The 19,086-nt window shown below is 43.0% G+C and overlaps 1 long non-coding RNA gene across 1 annotated transcript; it reads left to right on the top strand.

Moving 5' to 3' along the window:
• LOC134357746 (uncharacterized) lies at positions 1-18,473 on the top strand. The gene is made up of 4 exons (XR_010020719.1): positions 1-68; positions 3,777-3,851; positions 15,203-15,600; positions 16,256-18,473. It is a non-coding gene; the product is annotated as an uncharacterized LOC134357746 (long non-coding RNA).
• The last annotated feature ends 613 nt before the right edge of the window (positions 18,474-19,086 follow it).

Here is a 19,086-nt window from a genome sequence, read left to right as displayed (position 1 = left end):
CGTTCCATAACGTGACTAATGCATGAACATTGCCTATCTATGTTTCATTTGCCATATCCCCTTTTCAGGTAAGGAAAGAAATACAGAAAAAAATTGTAATTTTAAACGAATTGGCACATTCATGTTCTCAGAAAGATGTTGTTCAGTATTTTTCTGAGGTTTTTTATAGTTCTTTGAGTTATATGTTTGTTTGAAATCATGGAGAAAAGGCTGTTTCCATCCACGTGCTTGTAAGACTGAGGCATTAAAGTTTCATGGAGACAGCGCCATAAGCACGCAATGTAAATGTTTTGAGGCATAGTACTGCTGATAACAGAAGGTGATAGTTTATTGGAGTCTTTTTATATTTTATCTTATATTTTTGATAATTTAGAATTAAAGTGAGATGTTCCCATGGAATAACAGAAATTATAGTTAAACCAAAAGGCCTGAATGTTAAATGAATAACAGCATAAACAGGAGAAGGATTGAACACGATTTAATGTCCATCTCATTGCCTATTATTATACAGTTAACTAGATGTCCATAAAGCGGTGCATGAACATTGTGATTCTATGTTTCATTTGCCATATACCGTTTTCAGGGGTACTACATGTACAGTGTCTGACATCACCTCTTTCTTTATCTTTTGGAAAGCTGTATCACACAGCTTTGTCCATTGCCATTTCTTCCCAATTGTAATAATGAGTTCAAAGGGTGGAGCTTTGGCTGGAACCTGTTATAGTAATTGAAGAAATCTTTAAAAGGATTGCAATTGTGAGATGTTCTTTGGCTGTGGGGGATCCACACTGCTTGAAGTTTCTCAGCACACTTACATAATGCATCTGCATCAATGGTGTGACCACAGTAAGTGATGCTTGGTTTAAAGAATTCACAATTGTTGCATTATGCTCTGAGCCCATAATCTTCTAATCTCTTTAACACTATCTTGAGATTTTGGAGATGTTCCTTGTGCTCCTCACCAGTAGCATTGATGTCATCCAGGTAACACTGAGTGCTTGGGCAACCTTGCAGCACCCGGTTCATAGTTTTCTGCCAGAGTGCAGATGAAGATGCTACTCCAAAAATAAGCTTATTATAGTGATAAAGCCCTTTGTGAGTGTTTATGGTGAGAAACTTTGGACTCTTCTTCCATCTCCATCTGTAGGGGGCCTCAGCTAAGTCCACTTTGCTGAAGTGTTTTCCTCCAGAGAGGTTTGCAAAGATATCCTCTATCCTAGCAGAGGATATTGATCTACTTCCAGTACTAGATTGATGATGATCATAAAATCAGCACAGAACCTGACAGACCCATTCTTCTTGCCTACTGGGACCACTGGAGTTGTCAATGGGCTCGGCTCAATCTTGGAAAGAATTCTTTCATCCTCCCTGCAACCTAGCTCACTGACTGCTTTATCACAGATGGTAATTGAAACCGGAAGGGCTTTGTAAAACTTGAGTGTGACATTTTCATTTAATACTATCTTACCCTTGACATGTTTGAGTTGTCCAATGCCATCCTTGAACACTGCTGTGGCATCATCGAGTACCCTAATTGGTTTCTGTTACAGGGGATATGGCATGTAAATGGTGGATGGATCTCCAATCAAGTTGTAGTTGTCTCAGCAAAGCAATCCCACAATGCTGCCCCTCCTGGTTTTCTCACATTTAAGCCCAATGTGGCCCATTCGTTGTTGTATTCATTTGAGGAATGACTGAAAAAGCCGAGCCAGTGTCCAGTTCCATTTTAATTAATTTACCGTTCACTTCTGGTGTAAGCCATATTGCTTGTCTATTGTTAGTTTTCACATTGTAAATCTTATGGCTACGCAGCTCTTTGTCACTCTCATCATTATCAGATATTTTTATCAACAGCATTCAAATTAGTGCTTTTTCTGAAGCTGCAACTTGACTTTTCATCTTTTTCTCTCCCCTGTGCAGTTCATTTATTTTTGTCTGCTCAACATGCACTTTGTATGTGTCCTATGTTGTTGCATTTTCTGCAAATTTCACCTCTGAACCTGCATTGTTCTGGTCTACGTGAGCCCCTGCCACAATGGTAACACTATTTGTTTGGCCTGGGTGATTTCTGTTTCGAGATTGTAATTTTACTCATGCTCACTTTCAGTCCTGACTAGAACTCATTTGTGGTTCTGCCTGCTGTTCCCATTGATACAGTGCTTTCAACTGTTCTATAAATATGTGTTCTTCAGTTGGGAGCTGGTTTTCAATTTTAGATTCCACAAACTAAATGATTTCTCAATACATTATTAAGCCTATTACCAAACTGACAATGCTCAGACAATTTCTTCAGTTCAACCATGTATGCTGAAATGGATTCCCCTTCCTTTTGATCCCGCTTATAAAACCTATAGTGTTCTGCAATCAACGATGGTTTCTGTTCTGAACGTTCCTGCATTACTTTCACAATATCAGCAAAGCTCATTTTGGCTGGTTTGATTGGGGCAATCAAACATCTAAGCAAACTGTATCCCTCTAAATCCAATGCTGTCAGCAAAATTGGTACTTGTTTCTCATTGGCTATTTCATTTGCTTTAAAGTACTGTTCAGTTAGCTTAGTTTACATGATCCCATTATCCACTGAGCAATCAAACGTGCCTATCTTTCTCATGTAGCCAGACATTTCCACCTACTTTTTTATTTGTGATTATCATCTGTGTTAGAGTGATTTTTGGGCTTAGGTCATTTACATTTAACAAATGGCTTTGTCTACCAGTCTTCTGTTCCTTGAAAATGTATTGTGGATTTAACTTGGAACAATGCATTCCTAGAAGCTGTGAATCCCATTCCACAGACCTGCTGGCGTCTGTGGGATGGATGTGAACCAGAAGGTGTGAAGTTTGTATGTACAGTTGGCCCTCCTTATCCGCAGGTTCTGCATGCACGGATACAACCAACTGCAGATCGGGAAAACCCAGAAGTTCTCTCTCCAGCACTTGTTGTTTGAGCATTGTTCACCTTGCGTCTCGTTTGGTCGCTACTTTGTTTCAGTGAAAAAATGGCTCCTGAAAAGCAATTAAGTGGTCAAAGCAATTCCTCAAAGGCTAAGAAGGAGCATAAAGTGCTATCTCTTGCCAAAAACGTAGAAGTATTAGATCATTTGAAAAGTGGCATGTCGCTTGCCAAAGTGGTCCTCAGCCCTCAACCTCCACAGATCCTGACTTTAGTATTATTGAACCTCCTCCAAAGCATCCTTATTCCCAAAACAATACAGTGTAACACTGTTTACATAGCATTTCCATTGCATTAGGTATTACAAGCACTGTAATCTAGAGATGATTAAAGCATTACTCATTGTTTGAGCATTGTTTGCCTTGCATCTCATTCGTTTGCTACTTGTGAGCGAGAGGAAGGAGCTTAAAGCTAGTAAGGGATGGCTGGCTAGCTATGTAAAGTGCTACAGCCTCAAGAACATAAAGATCAGGGGAGATTCAGGATTGGCTGATGCCGAGGCAGCATCAGCATTCCCAGAAGAGCTACGATGGTTGCGTCTGTACTGACCATGAGCATCTGTGTTTTTTGGTATCCGCGGGGAATCCTGGAACTAATCCCCCGCAGATAAGGAGGGCCGACTGTACTTCAAAAGAAAGCATTGTCTATACTTCGTAAATATGGATTGTTCTTTGTGTTTAGCAAATAAATAACGAGCCCACATTGGGCCAGCAGGCCTTTCCACCGAAAGCTTCTTGGTATACTGCCTGCTGTACCTTGTTTTGTCAAATAAAGAAACTGCTTTGTATCTACTAGTAACTCTCTCTCTGGTGATTTCATTCAAGCAACAACATTTGGTGTCAGGAATGGGATACCTTCGTGACCCATCGTGTGGCCAGCGAACTTAGCAGTCTAAGTTGGTGAGTATTTTCTAAAATAGCACTCACACTTGGATCTGTTTGGGTCGGTGGTACACGGGAACACGAGGTAGCATGAATGCGGAGAGCTGAACTACTACTACTACTACTACGTCAATACTACTGAACTGGTAGATATAAAAGTGGTGTGTGCGTGCACGTGTGGTTATGTAAGTGAGGAAACATTGCGTGTTAACTTGGTGAGATGGAGCCACCAGTTGCAAAAGGTGGTAACCAATGGTTTGGGACGCCAGAGTGGGGGAGTGTATACTTGTTCGGGGAGCTGAATTTTAGTGTATATGTTTTGCAAGTGTGATGCAAAGGAATGCAGCAGGCATCATGAGTTCAGGTGCTCAAAAGTGGCAGATTGTTGAGTACATACTCTGCAGTTTTAACTATGTGCTGTTTAACTGGTACCTGTCTTTTATATTTTGTGTAGTGTGGGAATTAGTGTGGAGATATCTCAGGGAGAGGTTTGATCCAGATAGATCTACCAGAATGGCACCTATTGATGTCAGGCAACATCAGGTCGAGAATCCTGATGATCCAAGTCAGCCCGTGACCTTGGTTATGACCATTCATAAGCCTTTCACCCCCAGGGAGAAACAAAGCATTTTGTCAGAATTGCCCTCACTTAAAGTTGCATGTGGGAATTCAGAATTCTGGTGTAAGCTCGAGGAAATGGTTGAAATTCATCAGATGCACCCTAAAGATATACACGTGTTGGTGAAAGCAAAGTGCCCGAGGAATATGTGGGACAAGATGGCCCAGAGGGTGAGGGATGGTACCTGGACAACTATCGGGAATGCCAGCAATGAAGAAAGATATTGCTCTTTTAAAGGGGAAGTGAGGCAGCGGCTGGGGGGAGGTGAGAGAAACTGGGGAACGATAATGGCAATAATTCAAAAACTTGATGAGATGGCCATGAATTACGCAGAACATAAATATTGAGCGTATGAGGAGTATTCAGGGTTGGATATTCCAGGGAGGGACGATCAAGTCTTCTTGAAAATGCTGAAAGAAAGCCTGAGCTCAGCCCACCAGGAAGTTTTAGATTTAGGCATAATAGTGGAGTCAACCTCCTGTGCGATAGTTTCGTGGGCCAGTGAGATAGACCGAAGAAAGTGCAAGAGAGGTCGTAAAGTGGCTATAGTGGATGCAGCTGCTGTGATGTCCCATAAATTTGTTTTGCTTGCTGGCAGCCAGGGCACGAAGCAAGGAATTGCTGGAATATAACCATATAATCATATAACAATTATAGCATGGAAACAGGCCATCTCGGCCCTTCTAGTCTGTGCCGAACTCCTATTCTTACCTAGTCCCACCGACCTGCACTCAACCCATAACCCTCCATTCCTTTCCTGTCCAAATATCTATCCAATTTCACTTTAAACAACAACATCGAATCTGCCTCAACCACTTCTGCTGGAAGCTCGTTCCACACAGCTACCACTCTCTGAGTAAAGAAGTTCCCCCTCATGTTACCCCTAAACTTTTGCCCTTTAAATCTCAACTCATGTCCTCTTGTTTGAATCTTCCCCATTCTCAACGGAAAAAGCCCATCCACGTCAACTCTATCAATCCCCCTCATAATTTTAAACACCTCTATCAAGTCCCCCCTCAAACTTCTACGCTCCAAAGAATAAAGACCTAACTTGTTCAACCTTTCTCTGTAACTTAGGAGATGAAACCCAGGCAACATTTTAGTAAATCTCCTCTGCACTCTCTCAGTTTTGTTGACATCTTTCCTATAATTCGGTGACCAGAACTGTACACAATACTCCAAATTTGGCCTTACCAATGCCTTATACAATTCCAACATTACATCCCAACTCCTATACTCAATGCTCTGATTAATAAAGGCCAGCATACTAAAAGCTTTCTTCACCACCCTATCCACATGAGATTCCACCTTCAGGGAACTATGCACCACTATTCCTAGATCCCTCTGTTCTACAGCATTCTTCAATGCCCTACCATTTACCATGTATGTCCTATTTTGATTAGTCCTACCAAAATGTAGCACCTCACATTTTTCAGCATTAAACTCCATCTGCCATCTTTCAGTCCACTCTTCTAACTGGCCTAAATCTCTCTGCAGCTTTTGAAAACCTACTTCATTATCCACAACACCACCTATCTTAGTATCATCTACATACTTACTAATCCAATTTACCACCCCATCATCCAGATCATTAATATATATGACAAACAACATTGGACCCAGTACAGATCCCTGAGGCACACCGCTACACACCCTCCTCCAATCTGACACACAGGTATCCACCACTACTCTCTGGCTTCTCCCATCCAGCCACTACAGAATCCATTTTACTACTTCGATATTAATGCCTAACGATTGAACCTTCCTAACTAACCTTCCGTATGGAACCTTGTCAAAGGCCTTACTGAAGTCCATATAGACAACATCCACTGCTTTACCCTCGTCAACTTTCCTAGTAACCTCATCAAAAAATTCAATAAGATTTGTCAAACATGACCTTCCATGCACAAATCCATGTTGACTGTTCCTAATCAGACCCTGTTAATCCAGATAATTATATATACAATCTCTAAGAATACTTTCCATCAATTTACCCACCACTGACGTCAAACTCACAGGCCGGTAGTTGCTAGGTTTACTCCTAGAACCCTTTTTAAACAATGGAACCACATGATCAATACGCCAATACTCCAGCACCATCCCCGTTTCTAATGACATTTGAAATATTTCTGTCAGAGCCCCTGCTATTTCCACACTAACTTCCCTCAAGGTCCTAGGGAATATCTTGTCCGGACCCGGAGACTTATCCACTTTTATATTCCTTAAAAGCGCCAGTACTTCCTCTTCTTTAATCGTCATACTTTCCATAACTACCCTTCTTGTTTCCTTTACCTTACACAATTCAATATCCTTCTCCTTAGTGAATACCGAAGAAAAGAAATTGTTCAAAATCTCCCCCATCTCTTTTGGCTCTGCACATAGCTGTCCACTCTGATTCTCTAAGGGACCAATTTTATCCCTCACTATCCTTTTGCTATTAATATAACTGTAGAAACCCTTTGGATTTATTTTCACCTTACTTGCCAAAGTACCCTCGTATCTTCTTTTAACTTTTCTAATTTCTTTCTTAAGATTCTTTTTACATTCTTTATATTCCTCGAGTACCTCACTAACTCCAAGCTGCCTATATTTATTGTAGATCCCTCTGTTTTTCCGAACCAAGTTTCCTATGTCCCTTGAAAACCATGGCTCTCTCAAACTTTTAACCTTTCTTTTCAACCGAACAGGAACATAAAGATCCTGTACTCTCAAAATTTCATCTTTAAATGACATCCATTTCTCTATTACATCCTTCCCATAAAACAAATTGTCCCAATCCACTCTTTCTAAATGCTTTCGCATCTCCTCAAAGTTAGCCTTTCTCCAATCAAAAATCTCAACCCTGGGTCCAGTCCTATCCTTCTCCATAATTATATTGAAGCTAATGGTATTGTGATGACTGGACCCGAAGTGCTCCCCAACACATACCTCCGTCACCTGCCCTATCTCATTCCCTAACAGGAGATCCAACACTGCCCCTTCTCTAGTTGGTACCTCTATGTATTGCTGCAAAAAACTATCTTGCACACATTTGACAAACTCCAAACCATCCAGCCCTTTTACAGAATGGGTTTCCCAGTCTATGTGTGGAAAATTAAAATCTCCCACAATCACAACCTTGTGCTTACTACAAATATCTGCTATCTCCTTACAAATTTGCTCCTCCAATTCTCGGTCCCCATTAGGTGGTCTATAATACACCCCTATAAGCATCACTACACCTTTCCCATTCCTCAATTCCACCCAAATAACCTCCCTGGACGAGTCCACTAATCTATCCTGCCAGAGCACCGCTGTTATATTTTCTCTGATAAGCAATGCAACACCTCCACCTCTTGCCTCTCCTATTCTATCACACCTGAAGCAACGAAATCCTGGAATATTTAGTTGCCAATCACACCCCTCCTGCAACCACGTTTCACTAATAGCTACAACATCATATTTCCAGGTATCAATCCATGCTCTAAGCTCATCCACCTTTCTTACAATGCTCCTAGCATTAAAATAGATGCATTTAAGAAACTCTCCACCACTTACTCTCTGTTTATCCTTAATGGAGCAAACAACTTTGTTATCTTTTTCTTCCTTGTCCCCTACATCTTCGGTCTGAGTGCTCCTGATCTCTGTCCCCTGCCTATCCTCCCTCACACACTGTCTACTAGCTTTCTCTATTTGTGAACTAACCTGCTCTCTTCTAGTCTCTTTAATTTGATTCCCACTCCCCAATCATTCTAGTTTAAAGTCACCTCAGTAGCTCTTGCAAATCTCACCACCAGGATATTGGTCCCCTAGGATTCAAGTGTAACCCGTCCTTTTTGTACAGGTCACACCTGCGTCAAAAGAGGTCCTAATGATCCAAAAACTTGAATCCAATAACTTGAATAGACATGGGAGGGTAAAGGAATTGATATGCTACAGGTGCAGCCTATTGGGACATGGTTGGAAGCAGTGTCCAAAACAGAGGAAAGAAAAACAGGTGAACGTCACAGCAGACACACAATCTGTCAACCCATCAGTGCCCAGTCTGACCAATCTGACTGTCGATCAGATCAAAGAGCTAGTGAAGACGGCTCCTAGGTCAGAAAAAGATGTGGCAGCGGGCCCCACTGTCAACGCTGGTGACCCATGAATATACACAACAGAAACGTTAGGGGGACGGCAATGCAATATGTTAGTGGACACAGGGGCATCGGTATCGATAATAGACTTACCCTTACCAACAACCGGACAGGCCAGTTATATCAGGGGTGTAGGAGAGAAAACAGTGAGAGCAGAAAGAAGTGAGTCTCAAATACTTGAAATTGGGGGAGTGCAGCTTCCAGTGTATTTCTGGGTCTGTCCAATTATCGAGGGCACTATCCTTGGAATAGACATCCTAAGGGAAGCAGGAGCTGTTATAGAGTTGGGAAAGGGAGAAATAATATGGACAAGTCAGAGGCAGCGAACGCATACAACCAACAGAATACACAACCTGCCTAGCATAGTCACATCATCAGAGACTGCAGCCCAGATGGGGTCTACGGGTTACCTTGTCAGCAGTTCCTAGCAGTGTGGGCTACACACAAGCAAGATTGTGGTCGAGTAAAGATAGACCCAGTTAAAATAGAGGAGGGTCTGTATAAACCCCATAAGCAGTACCCTATAAAAACTGGCACACTGACAGCTGTCCAGGGTATAGTGAAGGAACAAAAACACCAGGGGATACTGAGAGGGACTGCAGCCACTACCAACTAGTCTATATGGCCAGTAAAGCCCAGTGGATCATATCTATTAACAGGCTATACTGCCCTTAAGACCATCTCGAGATTGCATCCCACAGTGGTGGGCCCTGCAACAATCCTGAATTGCTCATCTCCAGAACATAACATTTTTCCAGTCCCTCTGAGGGCAGACATTACCGCGAATAAGGCAGCAGGGGAACAAGAGGCAATTGAAGTTGCGAGTGTGCAGGAAGAAAGGACAGGAACCAGTTTAGTAAAATTACATGAAGAGATGGAGGCAGAAGAGGAGGAGAGGTGGCAGAGAAAGGGAGCAAAGGAGGGACCAGATGGGAGATGGGAACACAATAGACAATAGACAATAGCTGCAGGAGTAGGCCATTCGGCCCTTCGAGCCAGCACCGCCATTCACTGTGATCATGGCTGATCATCCACAATCAGTATCCAGTTCCTGCCTTATCGCCATAACCTTTGATTCCACTATCTTTAAGAGCTCTATCTATCTCTTTCTTGAAAGCATCCAGAGACTTAGCCTCCACAGCCTTCTGGGGCACAGGGAGGAAAGAGTCACAGAGGCCCCACCCTGTATTAGACAGATACTACTAAAGTTACATCTTGGGGTGATGCATCAGGGAACGCAGAGCATGATCACAACCCTCCGGCAGGACTGATGGTGGCCAGGGATGGGCAGGGATGTTGAGGAATTCTGCCGCCGTTGTATCATTTGTGCCCAGTATAACCCTGGTAAGGGCAGAAAGCTACAGCTGGCAAATCAGCCTTGACCGAGGGGACCCTGGGAAAACATCCAGATAGACTTCACAGGGCCTCAGCCAAAAAGCAGGGGGAAAAGCTACTGTCTAGAAATTATGGATCACTTTACCCGGTGGGTAGAGGCTTTCCCAACAAGGGACTGCACCGCCAGCACCGCTGCATGGATCCTAGTTCAGGAAATCCTCCCAAGGTGGGGAACCCCAGTTCAGGTGGATTCAGATCAGGGAGCACATTTCATGGGGAAAGTGATGAAGGAGATGTGCCGACTGCTAGGGATTCGACAATGATTCCATGTACTCTACCACCCCCAGAGTTCAGGGATGGTAGGAAGGATGAACCAAACAATCAAGAATGCGTTAGCCAAAGCTATAGCCGAGACAGGAAAGACATGGGTTGATGTATTATCAGGAATCCTGATGAGATTGCGTGCAACCCCGAACCGCACTTCGTGTCTCAGCCCCTACGAATTTTTGATGGGGCGAGCAATGCGACTCCCTTATGGGGTAATTACGGGTTGTGGGGAGCCTGGGGCTTACAGGGATAGAATGACCCAATATGTGAAAGACCTTTGTAACCAACTTAAAGTGTTGAAGGAACGAGCGAAACAACAGCAGTGAAACGCTGATCAGAGAGAGCCAGAGGGAAAGGGGATAGTCCTTCCACAGCCCGGCGACCAAGTTACGGTGAGGGCGCTGCGGAAAGGCCGGGATTTACCCCCAGGTGGATAGGACCACAGACGGTACTCTTAACCAATGATATGTGTGTCTGTGTGCAGACTCAGCGAGGCATACAACTCACCCTCTTGTTGCTCCCACAGATGGAGCAGGGGGGTCAAGTGTACCCAGTAACCATGTAATTACAGAGAACCTAAGAGAGGAACACCAGCCGGCCATGTCAGACCTGACCACAGCTGATGAAAACATACCTGGAGGAAATGCAAAGGCAGAAGACCCTGACAGCGTGGCACAAGACACTGAGAGTGTGATGGAAAACTGTGAATAGCATGTTAAAATGTGATGATGATGGTACTCTGTAAAGAAAGCTGGTTGCTGAAGGTAGATGATTAGTTTCGTAGCATAGAATAGAAAAGATTGGAAAATAGATGATGAGGGATTTTAAGTTAAAGCAGAGACAGAAAGTTCCACAACTTCGATGGCTTTTTGGACTGCACACAGCATCTGAAAGCAGTCTCCCCGAGTCTGAGGTGCTGGGCTTTTTCAGCAGATGGGCCAGTGATCAACTGGACAGTTCGAAAGGGGGTCCCACCGAGGAGAGGTCCTTGCAGACATTTATATAGAGACCACCGCAACCCCTTCCTGTACATTGATGAGAGGGCCTGTGGGTGCTCCTGGAAAGAGCATTTCAGTGACAAGAGAATGAAGGGGTGAAGACAAAGGAATGTGATTAAGCTGCAATCAGTCTGAAGGGAAGGAGCCGACAAGCACACGAAGAAGCCGCATTTCTAAAGACTTGTTCAAATTTCTGGAACAGCCTCTCTGCTTAACATTTGGTAGGTAACAATTAGGGAATGCTAGGGTAGATATCGAGGCACACAAAATTGGGGGGGATTTTCAAGGCAGAGTTTTTTTGCTGTCCTATTTGAGTAGATCCTCCTAAGTTGGCCTTTCCTGATACAAATTTATTTTTGTCCAGGAGGGCCAAGAGGAGGGACTGTAGAGTGATTTTTTGGTATTAGGTCATTTACATTCAGCAAATGGCTTTGGCTACCTGTCTTCTGTTCCTTGAAAATGTATTGTGGATTTAACTTAGAACAATGCATTCCTAGAAACTGTGAATCCCATTCCATAGACCTGCTGGCATCTGAGGGATGGATGCGAATCAGAAGGTGTGACGTTTGTATGTAGCTTCAAAAGAAAGCATTGTCTATACTTTGTAAATATGGATTGTCCTTTGTGTTTAGCAAATAAATAGCGAGCCCCACGTTGGGCCAGCAGACCTTTCCACCGAAAGCGTCTGGGTTTGGTGCCTGCTGTACCTTGTTTTGTCGAATAAAGAAGCTGCTTTGTATCTACCAGTAACACTCTCTCCGGTGATTTCATTCACGCAACAACAATCTGGTACTCACTGTTTATGATCCTGCAAATTTGTTCATTTTCTGCCTTTTTTGTTACTCGACCAACTTTCGCACCTTGTGAGGGAAAAGAAACCTGCTGTGCTGCTTTTTTTTAAAAAGCGCAACTGTTTTTCACTGTGCTTTTTGTTTTGCTTGAATGAGTAGGTAGTTGTCTTAGTTTAAAACTTCCTCATTGCCACTGTTATGTTTTGTAACTCCAAAGGATTAAACTAATTTCAAGAAAATGATAGGAACCCAAGATCTTAGCTCGTTTTTACTTTAAGCGAGGTGCATGTGTGTCACATGGTAGTGTCGTGACGTATACAATTCATGTACTTTTACATATGACCATAATGAATTATTTAAACAATGCTTAATCAAACAATATATTTACAATATCACTCAAATATTATTGTAATACTTATAGGCATCCGTTAGTCTCATGAGACCATGGATTTGCGCCTTGGAAGGTCTCCAGGGCACAGGTCTGGGGAAGGTTGTATGGAAGACCAGCAGTTGCCCATGCTGCAAGTCTCCCCTCTCCACAACACTGATGTTGTCCAAGGGAAGGGCAGTAGGACCCATACAACTTGGCACCGGTGTCGTCGCAGAGCAATGTGTGGTTAAGTGCTTTACTCAAGGACACACACACTGCCTCAGCCAAGGCTCGAACGAGCAACCTTCAAATCACTAGACAAATGCCTCAACCACTTGGGCACGCGCCAACACATTGTAATACTAAATACAGGTATATTGGTGCAATCACAACCTTCCTGTAATGTGTTCACATCCTTAAGCTGTTGCCTGTCTGGTGTTTAGGACCTTCTCATACTGGATCTGGTAATAGAGCAGCACTGCTCACATGAGTTACATGTTCATTGTATGCAGGGAAAGGAAAAGCACGGATAACATTAGACAAGCAAGGCACTTTGAGAGGATTTGAATTATCTGTTACCATTATTCATTGTACAACTGTCTACAAACCAAGTGCTGGTAGACAGGACTAGCACAGTTGATCTCAATGATTGGCAGGATCAACACTCAGTATACTGTTCTTGTTAACAACTCACAAAGTAGGTCCACTTTTCTAGAAAAGGGAGAGCGATAGCACAATTTTTATGCCGTGCCTTGGATAGAATAATAAACAGAGGCAAAATGTCACAAGTTCACATTGGGAAAGTCAGCTGGGGATCAGTTGGATAAATGCTGACAAAGGACAAGGACCACCAATTGTGAGAAACTCACAGCTGGTTGTTGCTTTGCTCTGTAATTCTCTCTGCCGTAATTATCACTTGCCCATTCTATTTTTTAGCAGGCTAGGATTGTGGGAAGCTGTCAGGAAAGTAGAACTGGAGCCAAGATCTGATCAGCCAAAACATTATAATTCATTTCTGTAACCACATGGACGCCTTCTGTTCTCACTTACGTTACCATGCTATTCTGCATCAATGGAGCCCATGAATTTGTGTGTGACCGGTGTTGCTTAAAGGCAGTCTACATTCTTCAGAGCAGAGATGCTTTGTTTTTGAAAAGGGGTATGTACATAGTGAAGAGAATCTGTAAAGAATTGATGGGTTGAACATTCAAGGGAGCACTCAATGCTGGCTTCTAATAATGAATGAAAGGTGAAGAGGAAAGTTATGCTCTCACTTTGGTTTGCAATCTAGAAACAGGCTTAGGTCAATGGAAGGAAGTATCATTATGGTGGAAGTGAAGATCCAAGAAAGTGGAAGTGTTTGACATACCTTGCCAAGGTTAGTGAGTTCGATCTTCAGATGGAGGAATCCATTAACTCAGCGGTCCCCAACCACCGGGCCGCAGAGCATGCGCTACCGGGCCGCAAGGAAACAATATAGATTTGGCGATATGAGTCAGCTGCACCTTTCCTCCTTCCCTGTCATGGGCGGCACCTTTCCTCATTCCCTGCCAGGCCGCAAGGAAACAATATGATTTGGCGATAGGAGTCAGCTGCACCTTTCCTCATTCCCTGTCACGCCCACTGTTGAGCCATTACGCACGCGAGGTCATTACCCGCGTGTCATCCATGTAAGCGCGGGAAGAAGATCAACTCCTCACGCTTGCAAATGACGGCGAGCTGAAAAGTATGTTTGACATAACATCTCTGCCGGCATTCTGGATCAAAGTCAAGGCTCAATATCCTGAGATAGCCACGGAAGCACTGAAAACGTTGCTTCCATTTCCAACATATCTCTGCAATGAATGCAACGAAAATTAAATTGCGGAATAGGCTGGACATAAGGAATCCCCTTCAAGTATCGCTGTCTCCCATCACCCCTCAATAGGACCATCTTGAGCCCAGGGCTCCCACTGATTCAGCGATATTAGTGCGTTGCAATGATTTTATATGTTCATAGGGGGAAATACGTTCAATATCCAAAAGTTACTTAAAATGTTATGATGCTATTGACTTATATAACCATATAACAATTACAGCACGGAAACAGGCCATCTCTGACCTTCTAGTCCCTGCCGAACGCTACTCTCACCTCGTCCCACCGACCTGCACTCAGCCTATAACCCTCCATTCCTTTCCTGTCCATATAGCTATCCAATTTAACTTTAAATGATAATATCGAACCTGCTTCTGCCACTTCTACTGGAAGTTCATTTAACACTTACTTCAAGTTTCCCTGTTCTACCCTGATAATTGACTTTTCGCTATATTCATGCGAGGAAAATATACGCTTTGTGTTTAATATTAAATTCATTAGATAAACCCTTTTAGAAATGAAATTGAGTGTATTAGCCACTTATCACCGATATTCCAGTCGTGATTAACCCCCACCCCCGAACAGAATCGGCAAAAACGATTTGTAGAAAAATAATCGGCACATGCACGCATGCGCACTGATGCCTGTGCAAGGCTTCATGGTCATTGTAGTCTTTCTCGGGGTAAACCCAATGTATTTGACTGCTCCTCTTGTCCGTTGCCAGCCCTACCCACACCCCCCCGGTCGGCCTGTCCGCAAGAATATTGTCAATATGAAACCGGTCTGCAGTGCAAAAAAGGTTGGGGACCCCTGCATTAACTAAACCACTAGCCTCATATACTACTCAGTTATGGAGGGCGGAGCTTGGGATGGTGGCACCTAATGGCAACTCCTTTGCTTGCATCTTCAGAAGCAGCTCTATTTCTATCTTTAATATCTCTTTTTTTCCTTTTCAGGGTTCTTTTGAAGACCCTGACCTGGAATTATATGCTGACTTCGGTTCTTTGCGGAAATAGGACCCACTCTCAGGGTCTTACGACTGGCCACTATTCGATATGCCAAGGACGCAGCCTGGAAGACTAGCGTGCCTTCAGGGTGCCGGAGTTTCGTGGCTCTGGAAGCAGGTGGACTCAAGGCCAGTGCCGCCTCCTGGTGCATTGTAGGAGACGGAAGATTGTAAGCAGCGAGCTGACTGCTGGCTGTGTGCCCAGAAACCCGAGTTCTTTGGGCACAGATCAGAAAAAATGACACAACAGACTTTTAACACCATAAATCAGCACATTGTTTGTTATGTCTCCCCTCTTGCTGTGAAACAGAGACACCTCTTTTTCCCTTATTAGAGAGAGAGACTATGGTATGTTGAATTACCAAGTGAACGAGTAGTCCTTGGGATACTGCAAGTCCGTGTCTTAATTGATGCCTTGCTGCACGCTTGAATACTCGTTGGGATTGCCGATGCTTTTTTGCTGGTGGGGATGGGTCGTTGCTTTGCTGCTTATGCATGAGAGGGGGGGTGCTGGGGGGGGGCTTTGGGATTTTAACATTTAACTGTCATTCATTCTTTGGGGCACTCTGTTTTCGTGGATGTTTGAGAAGAAAAGAATTTCAGGATGTATATTGTATACATTTCTCTGACACTAAATGTACCTACTGAAACCTATTGAGTTTACTCCTTCCCCACCTGCCACTTGCTAACTGTCTTTTATCAGTCAGTAGTCAGTATCTTTGTTCATTTGCTTTACCTGGAAAATGATCCACATAACAGGAGGTACCAGGGAAGAAATGGTGAACAAACCTGTTTGACTATTTTAAACTCTGTACCAAAAATATCATTTAAACTTCCATTGAGGAACCTAGAGGCAGTGATGGAGAAATACCTGCATTCGCAACTCTCCTTCTTTTGCCCCTCTTCCTTCATCCCACAAGATCTCCTAATTTAGAATCTATAGCATGTCTTACCTTGTCCTTGCCCCTCACCACAGTTTAATCCTTTCCTTTTCCATTTCAAGTACTCAAGAACTTCAACAATGTCACTCGAAGAAGACATTGAAGATAACCACTGTCGTATGCTTCAGAGGAGAGGTGTTGCACAGGTCTGCTCAAGTAGAGATATTGGGGATATGTACCCAATGAAGATAACATAGATGCAGCTCACTTGGGAGGGCACTGTGTGCTAATTCTACTCCAAAGGACTCAGATGAAGTCTACAATATACCAAACATGAAAGGGCATGTACAGAAACCAGCCTTCAACTTTCTGCTCGAATTCCAATACAAGTGAAAGAGAGAACTGGTTCAGGATGGTGCAGGGGTATATCCCATACAGCAACTAACTTAGAGAGGGTGAAATCATTTTTGATAGATGGGAATGGTTGAGTTCAGGTAAAGAATGTACAACTTGCGTGTTGTTATGCCACTCTGTTCCATGTAGAGACTTGAGAAGGTTATGAAATGCACACAGCTGGCAAGTGAGTACAAAATAAATGTGTTTTCCTTTGTACAGCGAATCTCTTAACTACAACTGTGAATTGATAACTTTGTCTGATAAAAGAATTAGATACTCTGGTTACCTTGACAGCCAAATTATGCTGGTTTTTCCCTGCTTTATGACAGAGCAATTGACAAATTTAATTTGCAATCTCTTTTGAGAAACAAAACTAGTCCTGTGTGATGGTTCCAAATGAGGTTCAGAAACAAGAACTGCTGCCTGAAGATTCAAGATGGATTTCTGCTTCTGCAGACGGTCCTTATCTCCTTCCGGGCTTAGAGGAACAATAGCTCATAATCTATCAGGGCAGTTTACAGACCAAGCCGTATGACTAACTTTGGGCAACTGCCCCTCTCCTCCCACCCCCTATCCTTTTTCCCTCCTCTTGATCTACCTGGCCCACATCACCATGTCTCTTTTCCCTCCTCCATACTTTCCAACTGCTAATCACCTTCACACTCCTCCCACTGGTCCTTTTCCCCACTATTCCCCTCTGCCCTCCCCTCCATTTATTCCACGTTCCACCTTCCTCTTCTATCAGATTTTGTCATCTTAAGTCTTTCTTCCCTTCACCTATCTTCTCCAACCTTCTTGCCATTCTTCCCACACCCATCTGCCTCACAACCGCAAATCCCACCTTCACCTGGATCCAACTATCTCCCATCAACTCTTTCGCCACCCCTTCCCTCCACTCTTTTTATACTGACTATATCCCCTCTACCTATAGTTTAGGTGAAACGTCTCAACTGGAAATGCCAACAATCCATTTTTCTTCATGGATGCTGCCTAACCCTCTGAGTTCACCGGCATCTCATGTGTAGTCCTATTTATATGGGTTCCCTTCCTCCTGGTCACATTTAGTGTGAGCAGATAGGCTGATCTCTGCAAGCAACTGATTTCAGCTAAATAATTATTTTAAGGCAATGATTATTCTGCAAGTGAAGTCAGAGCACTTCCTGCAGAACAATGAAAATTTAGCCAGCAGAAACACAGCAGGAGATCTAAGAGAGCAAATGCTGGAAGTATGCAGCAAGAAACAAGGGACAATGTCGGAAATACATAGCTGAAAAATTGCAAGTGAGATTCCATAAATCTCTCAGAGTCAATGCCCAGACTAACCAAGAACATATCAACCTCCGCTTTATGACTTGGCCTTCACAGCTGTCTGTGGCAATGAATGAATTCCAGAGATTCACTACCCTCTGGATAAAGAAATTCCTCTGCATCTCTGGATGTCCTTCTATTCTAAGGCTATGCCCTCTGGTCCTAGAATCCCCCATTATATCAAACATCCCCTCCAATTCCCTTGGCTTTTCAATATTTGATAGTTTCAATAAGATTCCAGTGTCTTTGCCCTTAGGCTTACCCAGCAGTCGTATTATTAACGTACATCAGAAAAAAACGTTTTAACATCCTGACTTTTTGTACAAGGAAGAACATTTTACTTTGTTGGATATCCGATAAGGCCCCTGGACTTTTTGGTTGGCGTAAATTAATCATGGAATATATTCTTTTGGACTTTTTGACATGCATGGTACACTCAAAAACAAATAGTTTTCATAAAACATGGCAACCTTTTCTGCAATATGTAGATGTAAACCTGTCTGCTACACTAATAAGGGCTTTTGTATGGGATGTGGTGGTGTTGTCTATACTTTGATGGAAGTATTCTGATAGCTGATATCTGTGAGGGGAAGAAATGTAAATGTAAATATATCTGGAAATTGAAAGTTTCATTATGCTGAGCAAAAGAAAATAATAAAAGAATTTTTTATAAACGATTCCCCCTCATTCTTCTAAATTCCAGTGAGTACAGGCCCAGCATCATCAAAATCTCCTTGTATGTTAACCCTTTCATTCCTGGAACCATTCTTGTTCATCTGCTCTACACCCTCTCCAATGCCAGCACATTTCTTCTTAGGTAAGGAACCCAATACTCCAAGTGCGGTCTGGCCAATGGCTTATAAAGCCTCAGCATTACATCCTTACTTTTATATTCTAGTCCTCTTGAATAATGGATGCTAACTTTGCATTTAACTCAACCTGCAAGTTAACCATTAGGGAATCCTCTACAAAGTCACAAGTCCTTATGCACCTTTGTTTTTGAGTTTTCTCTCTGTTTAGAAAATAGCATTTATTCCTTCTACCAAAGTACATGACCATATATTTCCCTAAACCTTATCCCATCTGCCACTTCTTTGCCCATTCTCCCAATCTGCTCGTCTTTTTGCAGACCTCTGCTTCCTCAACACTACCTGTCCCTGCACCCATCTTCATATCACACAAAGCCATCAATTCTGTCATTCAAATCATTGACATATAACGTGAAAAGTAACAGTCCCAACACAGACCC

The sequence above is a fragment of the Mobula hypostoma genome, chromosome 17 (genome assembly GCF_963921235.1).
Source record: "Mobula hypostoma chromosome 17, sMobHyp1.1, whole genome shotgun sequence".
Taxonomy (NCBI): domain Eukaryota; kingdom Metazoa; phylum Chordata; class Chondrichthyes; order Myliobatiformes; family Myliobatidae; genus Mobula; species Mobula hypostoma.
This window is presented reverse-complemented; position numbering and strand designations above follow the sequence as displayed.